The following is a 15,072-nucleotide window of genomic DNA, read 5'->3' as shown; positions in this document are numbered from 1 at the left end:
AAATACTAGTCGGGCTTGAAAAAAAAGAGTAACAAATGAAAAATACACTCAAGGGAATCAACAGATTAGAAAATGCAGAAGAATGGATCAACAATCTGGAAGACGGTGGCGGAAGAAAGCACCTAAGCTGAACAGAAGAGCAAAAATTTAAATGCGACTAGGTTAAGGGACCTCGTGTGCAGTATAAAGTGAGCAAACATTCACATTACAGGAAACCCAGAAGGAGAAGAGGGAGAGAAAGGGGCAGAACAATTATTTGAAGCATAATAGCTGAAAACTTCCCTAAACTGGGGAAGGAAAGAGACATTTGGGTTCAAGAAACACAGTTTCAAACAGATGAACCCAAGGAAGTTCACACCATGACACAGACTAATTAAAATGTCAAAGATTAAAGATAAAGAGAATTTTAAAAGCAGCAAGAGAAGAGACACGGCTGGTGATGTCAGACACGCCAGATGGATGGATGGAACTGTTGCCGAGTTTATCAAGAGAACCATCTCGAAAATCCCAGTGACTGAAATGACGACAATCCTCCAAGCCTGGGATTTTTTTGTCTGAAAAATCAAGAGCAGACCATCAAGTTCTGGCAGAGCAAGGAATCTCGTGCTCAGGCCGTGGTTCTGCTGTGAGGAGAAGTGGGCCAGCCTCCATGACGCAGCCCTGAGAGAGACAGCCTTTCTACCCCGCTTCATCACACCAGGAAGTTGGGGATGTTTTTCAGATGAGTCAAGGACCAGGTAAAGACCTTGACCTTTTTGATATGGAACAATTCAAAAGTTCATTCGAGGAATTTCTTCAGAGATTTTTAGAAAACATGGCGGTCCACTTCAGGGACACTGAGGAAGGCAGTGCGGACTCGAACTGCCTGGGGAATCCAGTATAGAAAGCCAAACCAGCACCAACCTGCTTATGGGGTGCATTATTCCCAGACCCCCCACACCACACTTCCTCCTGCCAGCCAAAGAGCAGTTCGCCCCTCTGGGTCGGCCATGGACAGTTGCTAGCAAGCACCGTAAGATTGTGAAAATGGGGACCTCAGAAGCTGATATCTGGACTCTCTTAAGGCCACTGTTTTTATTTTTTTAAATACTTATTTGAGAGAGAGCACGAGCAGGGGGAGGCACAGAGGGAGACAGAGAGAGAGAGAGAATCTCAAGCAGGGTTCCCGCCGAGCATGGAGCCTGATGGGGGCTCGATCCCATCCCCCTGAGACCATGACCTGAGCCCAAGTTAAGAGTCAGCAGCTCAACCGACTGAGCCACCCAGATGCCCCAAGGCTATTGTTTTTAAACAGTATAATCAGACCTTTGAAACTCGGAGCTCTACTACACCCCGAACCGTAGAGCTGGAGATACACATGGATTCAAGGATCATTCATGAAAACAGACTAGAAAGAGAGAGTCCAGGGAGTCACTGAAGAAACCTTCCTCAACCAAGACTAGAATTTGCACAACGTAAGCTTGAAACAAAATACAGAAGTGACTTAAATGGAGACAACTTGGCTGAGGGAAAGGAGCCCCTCTGATGCCCAATAGCGTTCTCTAGCCTGCATCTTCCTGAAGCGCTGAAATCCTTGGCCCAGCTGGTACGCAGGGGCGTCACTCCCTCCTCCCTCACTGCAGACCCCATAAGGGAATGAATGGTTTTAAAATTAGAATAAGATGAAGGTGGTTTTATAAGCACAGCTTATACACATATGGGTTTCAGTTCGCCGCAATCTAGATGGCTTCTGTTTATAAACTTGTGTTTTAGAAATTAGTTCTTGATATTGACAGTTGAGAAACGTTCAATATAATTGTTGGGATGGACTCTTTCCTCTTCCACTGGGCACCCCTCTCCCCCATATTCTGCAAAGCATAGCAACTGTGTTAGGTTGTTATACATGAATTTCGTGGCAACCACAAACTGAAAACCTGTAATAGATACACACAGATTATGGGAAAGAAAGCCAACAATGACAGTAAAGACAGTCACAAGGAAAGAGTAAAAGAAGAAGAAAGGAACAGAGAAGAACCTGAAAGACAACAAGAAAACAACAAAATGGCAAGATACACATACCTACCAATAATTAGGATGTAAATGGCCTAAATGTTCCAGTAAAAGACGTGGGTGTCTGAATGGATAAAAAAGGAAGATGCATCTCTGGGCTACTTAGAAGAGACTCACTTCAGACCTAAAGACACATAGAGACTGAAAGTAAAGAGGGAAAAAGATATTCTATGCACTTGAGGGGGGGAAATGGGGTAGCAATACATATCTGTTAAAGAATTGAAGTAACAAGAGACAAAGTGGGGCACTACAAAATAAAAGGATCGATCCAACTAGAGGATATAACAACAAATATCTATGAACCCAACATTGGAGCACTTCCAACAAAGAAAATGTTAACAGATAAAAAGGGAGACATTGACAGTAATATGTAAGAGTAAAGGACTTTAACATCCCAGGACATCAATCACAGATCATCCAGAAAGTCAATAACGAATCCGTGTCCTGGGAGGGCGCCTTAAACCAGGCGGGCTTACCGGACGTATTAAAACGTCTCAACCAAAACAACAGGACACACGTTCAAGTGCACATGGAACATCCTCCGGCAGAGCTCGCTTGTTCGGCCACAACACACAGCTCGAGAAGTTTAAGATTTAAATCATATTAAGCATCTTTTCTGAACACCTTGGAGGAAACTAGAAATCAATTACAAGAAAAAAAAAAAAACTGGAAAACCACAAATGTGGAGTGAAACAACCAAAGGGTCAATGAAGAAACCAAATAGGAAATTAGAAAATACATGGAGATAAATGAAAATGAAAACACAACCCAAAATCTTTGGGATGCAGCAAAAGCAGTTCTAAGGGGGAAATTTATACCAATACAGGTGTATTTGAAGAAAAAAGAAAAATCTCAAACAATCTAAACTTACACCTAGAAAAAGAACTAGAAAAAGGACAAAGTCCAAAGTTAGAAGGAAGAAAATAATAAAGATCAGAGCAGAAATTAAATAAAAGAGACTAAAAAGCAAAAACAATAGAAAAGATCACCAGAACCAAGAGCTGGCTCTTTAGAAAGATAAAATTGTTAGCCAGACCCACCACGGGGAAAAAAAAAAAAAGGACACAAAATCAGAAATCCAAGAGAAGTAACAACCAACACCACAGAAATACAAAGAACTACAAAAGACTACTACGAAAAATTACATATCAACAAATTGGACGACCCAAAAGAAATGGATACATTCCTAGAAACATACAATCTTCCAAAAAAGAATCAGGAAAAATAGAAAATCTGAACAGAATGATTACATCATGAAATTGAATCGGTAATCAAATATCCCCCAATAAATGAAAGAGCATTCACAGTTGAATTCTACCAAACATTTAAAGAAGAGTTAATACCTATTCTTCTCAAACTATTCCAAAAATTAGAAGAGGAAAGAAAGTTTCCAAATACATTCTACAAGGTTAGCATTATCCCCATACCAAAACCAAAGACACTACAAAAAAGGGAAAAAAATAGGCCAATATCCCTGATGAACATCAATTCAAAAATCCTTAACAAAATATTAGCAAACCACAGTCACCAATACATTAAAAAGATCATTCACCACAGTCGATGGCGTTTACTCCGAAGATCCAAGAATGGTTCAATAGCCACAAAAATCAATGTGATAGACCATGTTAACAAACTGAAAGATGAAAACTATGTGACCATCTCAATAGATGCTGAAAAAGCATTTGACAAAATTCAACATCCATTCAGGATAAAAATTCTCAACAAAGGTCAAAAGTGACAAACCCCAAAGCTAATATACTCTATGAAGAAAAACAGGGCTTTTCTTCTAAGATCAGAAACGATAACGTCCACTCTTGTCACTATGGAAGTCCTAGCCATAGCGATCAGACAAGGAAATAAAAGGCATCCAAATCGGGAAGAAGTAAAACTATTTGCGGATGACGTGATACTATATATGGAAAACCCTAAATATGCCATCAAAAAACTATGAAAACTGATAAACGAATGAAGTTACAGGAAACAACCACGATCCACAGGAATCCATTGCATTCCTATATACTAATAATGAAGCAGCAGAAAGCGAAATTAAGAAAACAATCCCATTTATAACTGCACCAAAAACAATAAAATACATTAGGAATAAACTTAACCAAAGAGGTGAAAGACCTGTACTCTGAAACCTATAAAGCACTGATGAAAAATTCAAGACAACGCAAATGGAAAGACATTCCATACTCATGGATTAGAAGAATAAATATTGTTAAAATGTCTATACTGTCCAAAGAAATTTACATATTTAGTGCAATCCCTATCAAAACACCAACTGCATTTTTCACAGAACTACAAAAGACAATCCTAAAACATGTATGGAACCACAAAGGATTGCAAATAACCAATGAAAACTTGAAAAAGAAAAACAAAACTGGAGGGGCGCCTGGGTGGCTCAGTCGTTGAGCGTCTGCCTTCGGCTCAGGGCGTGATCCAGGTGCGCTGGGATCGAGCCCCACATCAGGCTCCTCCGCTATGAGCCTGCTTCTTCCTCTCCCACTCCCCCTGCTTGTGTTCCCTCTCTTGCTGGCTGTCTCTCTCTCTCTGTCGAATAAATAAATAAAATATTTAAAAAAAAAAAAAAGAAAAACAAAACTGGAGGTATCACAATTGCAGATTTAAAGTTATACTACAAAGTAGTAGTAATTCACAGTATGATACTAACATAAAAATAAACACATAGATCAATAGAACAGAATAGGAAACCCAGAAATAAATCCACAATTATATGGTCAATTAATATTCAACAAAGGAGGAATGAATATCCAACGAGAAACAGTCTCTTTAACAAATGGTGTTGGGAAAACCAGATGACCACATGCAAAAGAATGAAACTGGACCTCTTTCGCCACACACGAAAATAAACTGGATTAAAGACCTAAATGTGAGACCTTCTGAAATCCATAAAAATTGTTGAAGAGAACACAGAGCGACATCGGCCATAGCAACATTTTTCTAGATATATCTCCTGAGGCAAAGGAGATATAAGTAAAAATAAACTATTGGGACTACATCACAATAAAAAGCTTCTGCACATCAAAGGAAACAATCAGCTAAAAGGCAACCTACTGAATGGAAGAAGATATTTGTAAATGACATATCTGATAAAGGGTTAGTGTCCAAAATATGTGAAGAACTGATACAATTCAACACCCAAAACCACATAATCCAATTAAAAATGAGCAGAAGAGGGGCGCCGGGATAGCTCGTTTGTTGGGTGGCTGGCTCCTGGTTTCAGCTCAGGTCATGATCTCACCGGTCGTGAGATCAAAACTCACGTTGGGCTCCATGCTCAGCAGCGAGTCTGTTTTGGATTCTTGCCATCTGCCCCTCCCCCCACTCTAAAATAAATCCATCTTTTTTTTTTTTAATGAGAAGACATGAACAGACATTTCTCCAAAGAAGACATCCAGATGGCCAACAGTCACATGAAAAGATGTTCAGCGTCACTCAATCAGGGAAATGCAAATACAAACACAAGGAGATAACCACCTCACACCTGTCAGAATGGCTAAAATCAAAAACACGAGAAACAGCAAGTGTTGGTGAGGATGTGGAGAAAAAAGAACGCTCTGGCACCGTTGGTGGGAATGCAAACTGGTGCAGCCAACGTAGAGTTTCCTCGAAAAGTCAAAAATAGAGCTACCCTATGACCCAGTAATGGCACTACTGAGCATTTACCCCCAAAATATAAAAACACGAATACAAAGGGACACATGCACCCCTAGGCTTTTTTGCAGTATTGTTTACAAAGCCAAACTATGGAAGCAGCCCAAGTGTCCATCAATTGCTGACTGGATAAAGAAGATGTGGTGTGTGTATACACTATGGAATATTATCCATCCATCAAAAAGAAGGAAATGTTGCCTTTGCAACAACATGGATGGAGCTAGAGAGTGTAATGCTAGTGAAATAAGTCAGTCAGAGAAAGACAGATACCGTATGATTTCACTCATATGTGGAATTTAAGGAACAAAACAAATGGGCCAAGAAAGAGAGAGAGAGAGAAGCCAAGAAACAGACTCCTGCCTATAGAGAACACACTGGTGGTTACCAGAAGGGAAGTGGGTGGGGAAATGGGGGAACTAGGGGATGGGGATTAGAGAGTACACTTAGCGTGATGAAAAAACAAAGTGGGAACTCAAGGGGGAAAAAATTACAGTGTGGTGACCATAATTAAAAAAAAAATTGCTCATTGAAACGAGTCCCATCCCTGCCTACCCCAGGTACAATCCGCCGTGCTTTTTCCCCCGAGGAGCTTGAAGCCACCGCGTCTCACAGGTAAGTCCCATAGGATTTTTTCCTAGAAACTTCGTTAGGCATGCGTCATAATCCTGTGTCCATATAACTTGCATATAATTTTCATGCAAACACTGTTAGGAGTCCTCTACTTTTCCAACTGAAATTTCATCGTGCTATTCCTTGGATTACAACGCATGGGGTTTTGTCCTCGTTCCCTCTCCATGAGCGGCACCTGCTCTAAGGATGAGACCGCGCATGTTGGGGAAAGAAAGGGCAGCGAGCAGAAGAAACTGGGCACACGGGTGAGCGGAGGCTGCCTTTCGTCTCCGTGTCAGTGGAGTCCGAGCTTCCTAGGGCGGCGGCGGGCGCAAGAGCGCACCGAACGCCGCTTCCAGGCAGAATCCTGTTTCTCTGCCGAGGGCTTTTTTTTTTTTTTTTTCCTTCCTGCTGGGGCTGCAGAGGTGAAGGCTCCTTGCCCCCTCCTAAGCTGGTGAGCGCCGGCATGAGCAAGCTGAGCGCCCCTCTGCGCAGAAGGGCTGGGGAGCGGAGAGCCGTGAGAGGGCCCCAGGAGGGCGAGCGACCACGTGTTAGAGCCCCACCGGCTACCGCAGGGATGACAGTCCCCAGAATGCAGTGGGGCAGGGGCGACACCTGCCCCCGCCTGAGATCACACAGGGTCAACCCCAAGTTCGAAATTCCCTGTGAGCCCCAGCCCTGCAGCGTGGTCGCGGGGAGCCAGCGGGGGCTCCTCCTGCCCGCCCGTGGCCTCCGGACTCCTGTCTGCGACTTACCTGAGGGGTAATGCGGCTGTGCCGCCTCCCGTGAACCAACCTGGGAGAAGGACCCGCGTCCCGCGTCCCCGCCCGGATCAGCGTCATCCCCGCAACGGCTGCTTCACGCCGGGAGGCGACCGGAGACCGGGAGACCGGGAGACCCAGCCTCTGCCGAGTGCGCGAGGCGCCAGGAGTCAAGGGCGAGGAAGACGGGCGCTGGGTCCGCATTTCCAGAGCTCTTGAAGACTCAGACCCTCAGGGCACGAGGCAACCGAAGGACAAATGCCCTTTGCTCGGCCCACTCAACACCACTCACACCATTTTCCCGCCGGTTTTCTCCGGTAGGCAGGGTTTTCTTGGAGCAAGTTGGCCTTCCGCACCCTGGAGATGTGCACGGCTGCGCCGGCCGCCAGCACACCCACCCAGCGCGCCTCTAGCTCACCCGCGGTCCTTCTCTGCAGCCCATCCCCAGGACCGCACCCCAGACCCACACACCCCTCCTTAAAGCAACGAGTTTGCATGCCGCGCCCCCATGCCCACACGCTGAGGCTGGGCCATACTCCCGTCAGCGGTGGAGGCAGAAGACCTCGGCATCCCGGGCTGAAGATGGGAGGGAGGTTTGAACAAATCCTTAGAGGGGTCTCCACATGCCCCCCAGGCCGGGCATGCCTCTCGACCGCCACTAAAAATTGCCACCTTGTTACTTGAGCTATGCTTTTGCTAGACGCCTCCCTAAGATCTCAAGTCACATGACCTTGAGGTCCGTCCAGCGCGCTACCTTTTTTGCATCGTCCTGGGCTGTGGAACAAGAAGGGCCCCGGTTCACGCGGATGGCCACACCCTTCTGTGCAATTCCAGCCCGCCGAGCTCACAGCTGCTCGGCCACCCCACATCCCTGCAGCATGGGTCTTAGACTCAAATCATGGTCCCGGGCCCCTCCATTCCCTGCGTGTCCTCCCCAGTTAGCTAACTCCAGCCCTTTCCGTCTCTGCTGCCAGCCTCCTGACCCAGAGACTCGGCTGCCCCTACCCTACTGCTCTGCAACTTCACCTCTTGGGTTCTCCTCTCAGGCTCTTTCCCGGCCCTTCTCCCAACCCTTTAGTGTGTGCAGGCCTCTCCCCTGCTCCTGAGTGTGTGGTTGGCTTTCCTCTCTCCTTGCCCTAGATCCTGGACTCTGTCCCTTGCCCCACCAGCCCGGGATGCCCTCCCTTCCCAGCCATCTAGTGTCACACCTGGGGGTAACTTAGCGGGGTCACCAGTGGCCTCAGGACAGACTTCCAGTGACAGTGGCAGGTGAGAGCCTTCCATGGCACCTGCTGCACACAGCTGATCATTCCCCGATCAAACACTCTTTTTTTGCCCCCCCCCCCCCATCACTCTTGCTTTTCCTTCGAACTGGCTTCAAACTGTTGCTTCTCTGCCACATTATACAGGATGTTCTGCGGGAACCTAAGAGTTTGGCCCCATGCTCCTCCTTCGCCTCTTGCTCGCACTCCGCTCTGGCCCCGAGGGCAGGCCTGGTGTCCTCATGTCCACCTCTGCCTCCTGGACACCTGCCTCCCTGGACCCCCGCACCAGGAACCCGATGTGCCCCAAAGCGGCACCTCCTGGAAGCCCGACAGTGGCAGAAGCTGGCATATGTCCCCAAGGCCTGTCACCTCTACTTCCCAAACCCTCCTGACTAGAGAGACATTGAATAAAAATTTTTTTAAATGAAGACAATTAGTTCAGATGTTAAAAAAGGGGGAATATAAAGGAAATAGAAGTGGGCAAAGGAATAAAGAATATTTGACCTAAGATTTGATTAAAAAGAAGTTAAGGAGTTCTGGTCCAATGGCAACGTGGGAAGACCCTGAACTCCGCTCCTCCCTTGACATAGCGTATGTGTGGCTATTGATAGGGCCATTCCCCCTGAAGAGCTGAGGGCTAGCGGTTGCTGCACAAAGATAAAACGGACCACGTAGCATACAGCAGGTGAGATAAAGACGCCCTAATGAAGGGACCCTCTGCCTCCCATCTTGTGAACTGCAGGGGGAAGGGATCCTACGGAGGGTCTGTGAGCAGCTGCAACAGCTGTGGGGCAGAAAAAAGGCCTCATGTTAAAAGTACAACCAAAATATAAAGCAACCACACCTATAACCCGGCTAAACACTGGGAGGGATACTGGAATGCTCTCCAGGTCAGAGGGGCTGGGAAGCATCCTCGCTACCACCTTGACAGGGTAGACAAGAGCAGGATCTGGGTGCCATATGTCGCCTGGGTGCCTCTGTGAGCCCCCAGCCCACTCCCGCCCTAGATTCCCTGGGGCACAGAAAAACAGGTGCAGTTTAAAAGAGCAACTAGAATAGAAAAGATGCAGACATAGAACTCTGCCAAACGGCAGGGGAGCTGCTGGAACTCTTCAGGTCCAAGGGGCTGGCAAGCAACAGGGTCTACATTCCCCCCTCCACCTTCATAGGGCATACATTCCCCCCTCCACCTTCATAGGGCAGACAGGAGCAAGGTTTGTGCACCCCAGCTGGTCTGCTGTGTCAGTAAATACTGGGACCCTAGCCCACATCAGCCACAGCTGTTCAACCAGGGCAGTCCCAGGATGGCTCACACGGGGACACCACTGGTGAGCAATCACTACAGCACCAATGGATCTTACCAAGACGACACAGGTGCAAAGAACCCCAGAATTTTCCAAGCCTGATCACGTTGACTCCAGGTGCCCTGGCAAGGCATCCGTTGTGTAACTATCCCAGAAACCTTGACTTGAACCCACTTTAGCTCCAGATGTCCTGCCAGGTCAACCTCTGGTCGGCCTCCCCAGCTTGCACCCACCAAAGCTTCAGCTGTCTGGCCATGGCACTCTTTGAGAGGAGAGCCACAGAACCACTCTGGCCCTGGTCCACATCAGCTCCTGCCCATTCCACCTGGTCAGCCCCAGCATGGAGTGCCTGAGGACACCTGGCCCATGACAGCCACAGCTCCAGACAGCAAAATTCACCAGGCACACAGTCTACACAGGTAATACTGATATACAAGTCATTCCTTCAGGCTAAGAAATAGCTGTTCTGCCTAATTCATAGAAAAGCACAAAGTTAAACAAAATGAAGAAACAGAGGAATGTGTTCGAAATGAAATACCGAGACAAATCTCAGAAAGAGAGGAAAGAAAAGAAAGAAATACCTATCAGGTAGATTGCTTATCTCCATTTCATTTAAAGAGTTCAAATTAATGTTCATAAGGCTCACAGGACTGGAGAGAAAAGTGGATGAATTCAGTGAGAACTTCAACACACAGATGAAAAATCTAAAAATAACCAGAGTTAAAGAATATGATAACTGACATGAAAAATACGCTAAAGGGAATCAACAGTATTAGAGGGTATAAAAGATCAGTGATCTGGAAGACATGGTGGTAGAAAGCATCCAAGCTGAACAGCAAAAAGAAAAAAGAATTTCAAAAAGGAGGACAGGTTAAGGGCTCTCTTGGACAATATCAAGCAAATGAACATTTGCAGTATAGGGGTCCCAGAGGAAGAGAGGGAGAAAGGGACAGGAAAATTATTTGTAGATATAATAGCTGAAAATGTCACCAACCTGGGGAAAGAAACCGACATCCAGCTTAAGGAAACAGTTTCTAACAAGACGAACCAAAGGGGGTACACCCCCTGGTGCATAAAAATTAAAATGTTAAGGGTTAAAAAGATAAGGAGAATTTTTAAAGCAGCAAGAGAAGGAACTAGTTACACACGAGGAAAATGCTATAAGGTTATCAGCTGATTTTTCAGCAGAAACATTGACTATATCATGCTTGTCTTTTCTGGCCTCCAAAGTGCTCCATGGAAAAAAATGTAAAACCAAAAATGCTCTACCAGGCAAGGTTATCATTCAAATTGAAGGAGAGAGAAAGAGTTTCCCAGGCAAACACATGTTAGAAGAGTTCATCACCACTAAACCAGCCTTACAAGAAGTGTTAAAGGGAATTAAGAGGAAAAGAGAAGGCCATAAATTATAAAAGGAAAACATTCCACAAGGGATTGCAAACATACAGTAAAGGTGGGAGTATAATCACTTATGAAGCTAGCACGAAGATGAAAAGACAAAAGTAGTAAAATCAACTATCTAAAAAAATTAGATAAGGGGACTCACTAAAAACTTTGTAAAATATGACAACATATAGATAAAATGTGGAGGGGGGAGAGTAAAAATTAAGGTCTTCGAACTTAAGTGACCATTAACTTGATATAGACTGCTATCTGTTTCGGATGTTATAGATGAACCCCATGCTAACCATGAGCCAAAAAACACAATAATAGATACAAGAAAAATAAAGAAAGCCCAGCATACCATTAAAGGAAGTCATGAATCACAAGGAAAGAGAACAAGAGAAGAGAGAACTACAAAAACAGCCAAAAAACAATGAACAAAATGGCAAGAAGTACACACCTATTAATAATTAGATTAGGTATAAATGGTCTAAGTGCTTCAATAAAAGACATGGGGTGTTTGAGTAGATGAAAACCCATTTATAGGCTGCCTAGAAAGGCTCCCTTCAGACCTAAAGACACATACAGGCTGAAAGCAAAGAGATGAAAAAGATACTCCATGTATATGGAATCAAAGATGACTGGGCTAGCAATACTTAGATTTGACAAAATAGAGTTTAAAAAATAACTGTATCAAGAGACAAATAAGGGCATTACATAGTGATAAAGAGGTCAATCCAACAAGAGGATTTAATAATTGTAAATATCTAGGCACACAACATTGGAACACCTAAACATAAAATATTAACAGACATAAAGGGAGAAATTAACAGTAATACAATAGTAGTAGGGGATTTTAATACCACACTTTCATCAATGGCGAGATCATTCAGGCAGAAAAATCAATAAGGAAACAGCATCCTTGAATGACACATTAGACCAGAGGACTAACAGATTTAGAAAACATTCTATCCAAGAACAGAATACACATTCTTTTCAAGTGCACATGGAACATTCTCCAGGATATACCATGTTAGGCCATGAAACAAATCCCAATAAATTTAAGATTAAAATTCTATCACACATCTTTTCTAACCACAACAGTATGAAACTTGATATTTATTACCAAAAAATTGGAAAAAGCACAAACACAGGGAGGCTTAATAACATGCTTCTAAAAAACCAATGGGTCAATGAAGAAATCAAAGAGGAAATTAAAAAAAAAAACCAAAACATGGAGAAAAAGGAAAATGAAAACACAACAACCAAAAGTCTTTGGGACACAGCAAAAGCTGTTCTAAGAGGAAAATTTATAGCAATATAGGCTACCTTAAGATAGAAGAAAAATCTCGAACAATGTATCTTATACCTATAGGAACTAGAAAAAGAAAAACAAAGCCTAAGTTAGTATAAGGAAGGCTATAATGAAGATCAGAGCAGAAATGGAGATAAAAAACAAACAGAAAAGAGAGAGGACACAAATAAGATCAGAAAAGAAAGAGAAGTCACAACACATTCCACAGAAATGCAAAGAACTATGAGAGACTGCTACAAAAAAATTATATGCCAACAAAATGGATACATTCCAAGAAATATACAATCTTCTAAAACTGAATCAGGAAAAAATAGAAAATCTGAATGGAACAATTACTAGCCACAAAAATGAGTTGGTAATTGAAAAACTCCCAACAAACAAAAGTCCAGGACCAGATAGATTCACAGGTGAATTCTACCCAACATTTAAAGAAGAGTTAATACCGATTGTCATCAAACTATTCCAAAATTTAGAAGGAAAGCTTCCAAATACATTCTAGGAGGCCAGCATTACCCTGAAGCCAAAGCCAGACAAAAACACTACAAAAAAAGAGAGGAAATGACAGGCCAATATCCCTGATGAACACATCAGTGCAAAAAACCTCAACAAAATATTAGCAAACTGCATTCAATCATACATTAAAAGGATCACTCACCATGATCAAGTGGGGTTTATTTGGGGGGATTCAAGGGTGGTTCAATATCTACAAATCAATGTGATACACATTATCAAACTGAAGGATGAAAGTTACATGCTCATCTCAACAGATGCAGAAAAAGCATTTGACAAAATTCAATGTCCATTCATGATAAAATCTCTCAACAAAGTAAGTTTAGAGGGAACATATCTCAGCATAATACAGGCCTTATGTGTCAAACCCACAGCTAACCTCAATAAGGGAAATTTGAGGGCTTTTCCTTTAAGATCCACAACAGGACAAAGATGTCTACTCTCACCGCTTTTATTCAACAGAGTACTGGAAATCCTAGCCACAGCAATCAGGCAAGAAATAAAAGGCATCTGAATTGCTAATAAAGAAGTAAAACTATATTTGTAGATGACACACTACATAAAGAAAATGCTAAAGACTTCACCAAAAAAAAAAAATTAGACGTAAAAAATGAATTCAGTAGTTTCAGGATGTAATATATGAAAGTCTGTTGCATTCCTAGAAGCTAACAACGAAGTAGCAGAAATAAAAATGAAGAAAACAATTCCATTTAGAATTGGCAATTCCATTTACAATTACACTAAAAAGAATAAAATACCTAGGAATAAACTTAACAAGGTGGTGAAAGACTGTACTCTGAAAACTATAAACATGGATAAGAAAAACTGAAGACAACACAAATAGTTCACAGACTGGAAGAACATTGTTAAAATGTCCACACTACCCAAAGTTACCTACAGATCCAATGCGATCCCTGTCAAAATACCAGTAATATTTTCACAGAACTAGAACAAATAATCCAGAAGTTTGTATAGAACCATGGAAGAATTCAAAGAGCCAAAGCACTTTTAAGAAAGAACAAAGCTGGAGGGGTCACAATTCCAGATTTCAAGGTATATTACCAAACAGTACGGTAGTGGCACAAAAACAGACCTAATGATCAGTGGAATCGAATAGAGAGCCCAGAAAGAACCCCACACTTCTATGGCTAGTTCCTCTAGGACAAAGGAGACAAGGATATATGATGGGGAAAAGACAGTCTCTCCAAGAAACGGTGCTGGGAAAACTGGACAGCCACATGCAAAAGAATGAAACTGGACCACTTTCCTACCCCATGCATGGAAGTAAACTCAAAATGGGTTGAAGACCTAAATGTGGGACCTGAAACCACAAACATCTAGAAGAAAACATAGGCAGTAATCTCTTTGACCTCAACCTTAGCAATATTTTTCTGGGTAGGACTCCTCAGGGAAGGAAAACAAAAGCAAAACTAAACTAACGGACTACACTAACATATCGCTTCCGCACAGCAAAGAAAACCATCAACAGAACAAGGCAACCTACCGAATGGGAGATTTTCAAATGAAATATTTAATAAAGGATTAACACCCTAAATATATAAAGAACTTACATAACTGAACATGAAAACCCAAATAATCCAATTGAAAATGGGTAAAGGGTCTGAATGGACTTTTTCCAAGACGACATACAGACGACCCAACAGACACATGAAACAATGTTCAACATCCTCAGGGAAATGCAGATCTAAACTGCAGCGAGATGCCACCTTACACCTGCCAGAACGGCTAGTATCAAAAAGACAAACATGCTTTGGACAGAATGTGCAGAAAAGGGAACCCTCCTGCACTGTCGGTGGGAATGTAAATTGAGGCAGCCACTGTCAAAAACACTATGGAGGTCTGCCCCATCACTGCCCATTAAAATAGCAATACCATGCAATCCAGTAATTCTACCACTGTTTACCCATAGAAAACGAAAAGTCTAATTTAAAAGATATATGCGCCCCTGTGTTTATTGCAGCATTATTAATAATAGCCAAGATATGGAAGCAACCTAAGTGCCCATGATAGGTGAATGGACAAAGAAGATATGGTTGAAGAATATTCCATTGTGTATACCACAAGAAAGAATGAAATCTTGCCTTTTGCAACATGGATGGACCCAGAGGGTATAATGTTGAGTGAAATAAATCAGAAAGACATATACGTATGATTTCACTCATGTGGAATGAGTGAAA

General features: G+C 43.1%; 1 pseudogene; it reads left to right on the top strand.

Moving 5' to 3' along the window:
* Positions 1-443: 443 nt before the first annotated feature.
* On the top strand, positions 444-9,768 carry LOC123787563 (centromere protein N-like; annotated as a pseudogene).
* The last annotated feature ends 5,304 nt before the right edge of the window (positions 9,769-15,072 follow it).

Source organism: Ursus americanus, chromosome 19 (genome assembly GCF_024610735.1).
Source record: "Ursus americanus isolate L20-20 chromosome 19, mUrsAme1.1.p, whole genome shotgun sequence".
In the NCBI taxonomy this organism is placed as follows: Eukaryota; Metazoa; Chordata; class Mammalia; order Carnivora; family Ursidae; genus Ursus; species Ursus americanus.
This window is presented reverse-complemented; position numbering and strand designations above follow the sequence as displayed.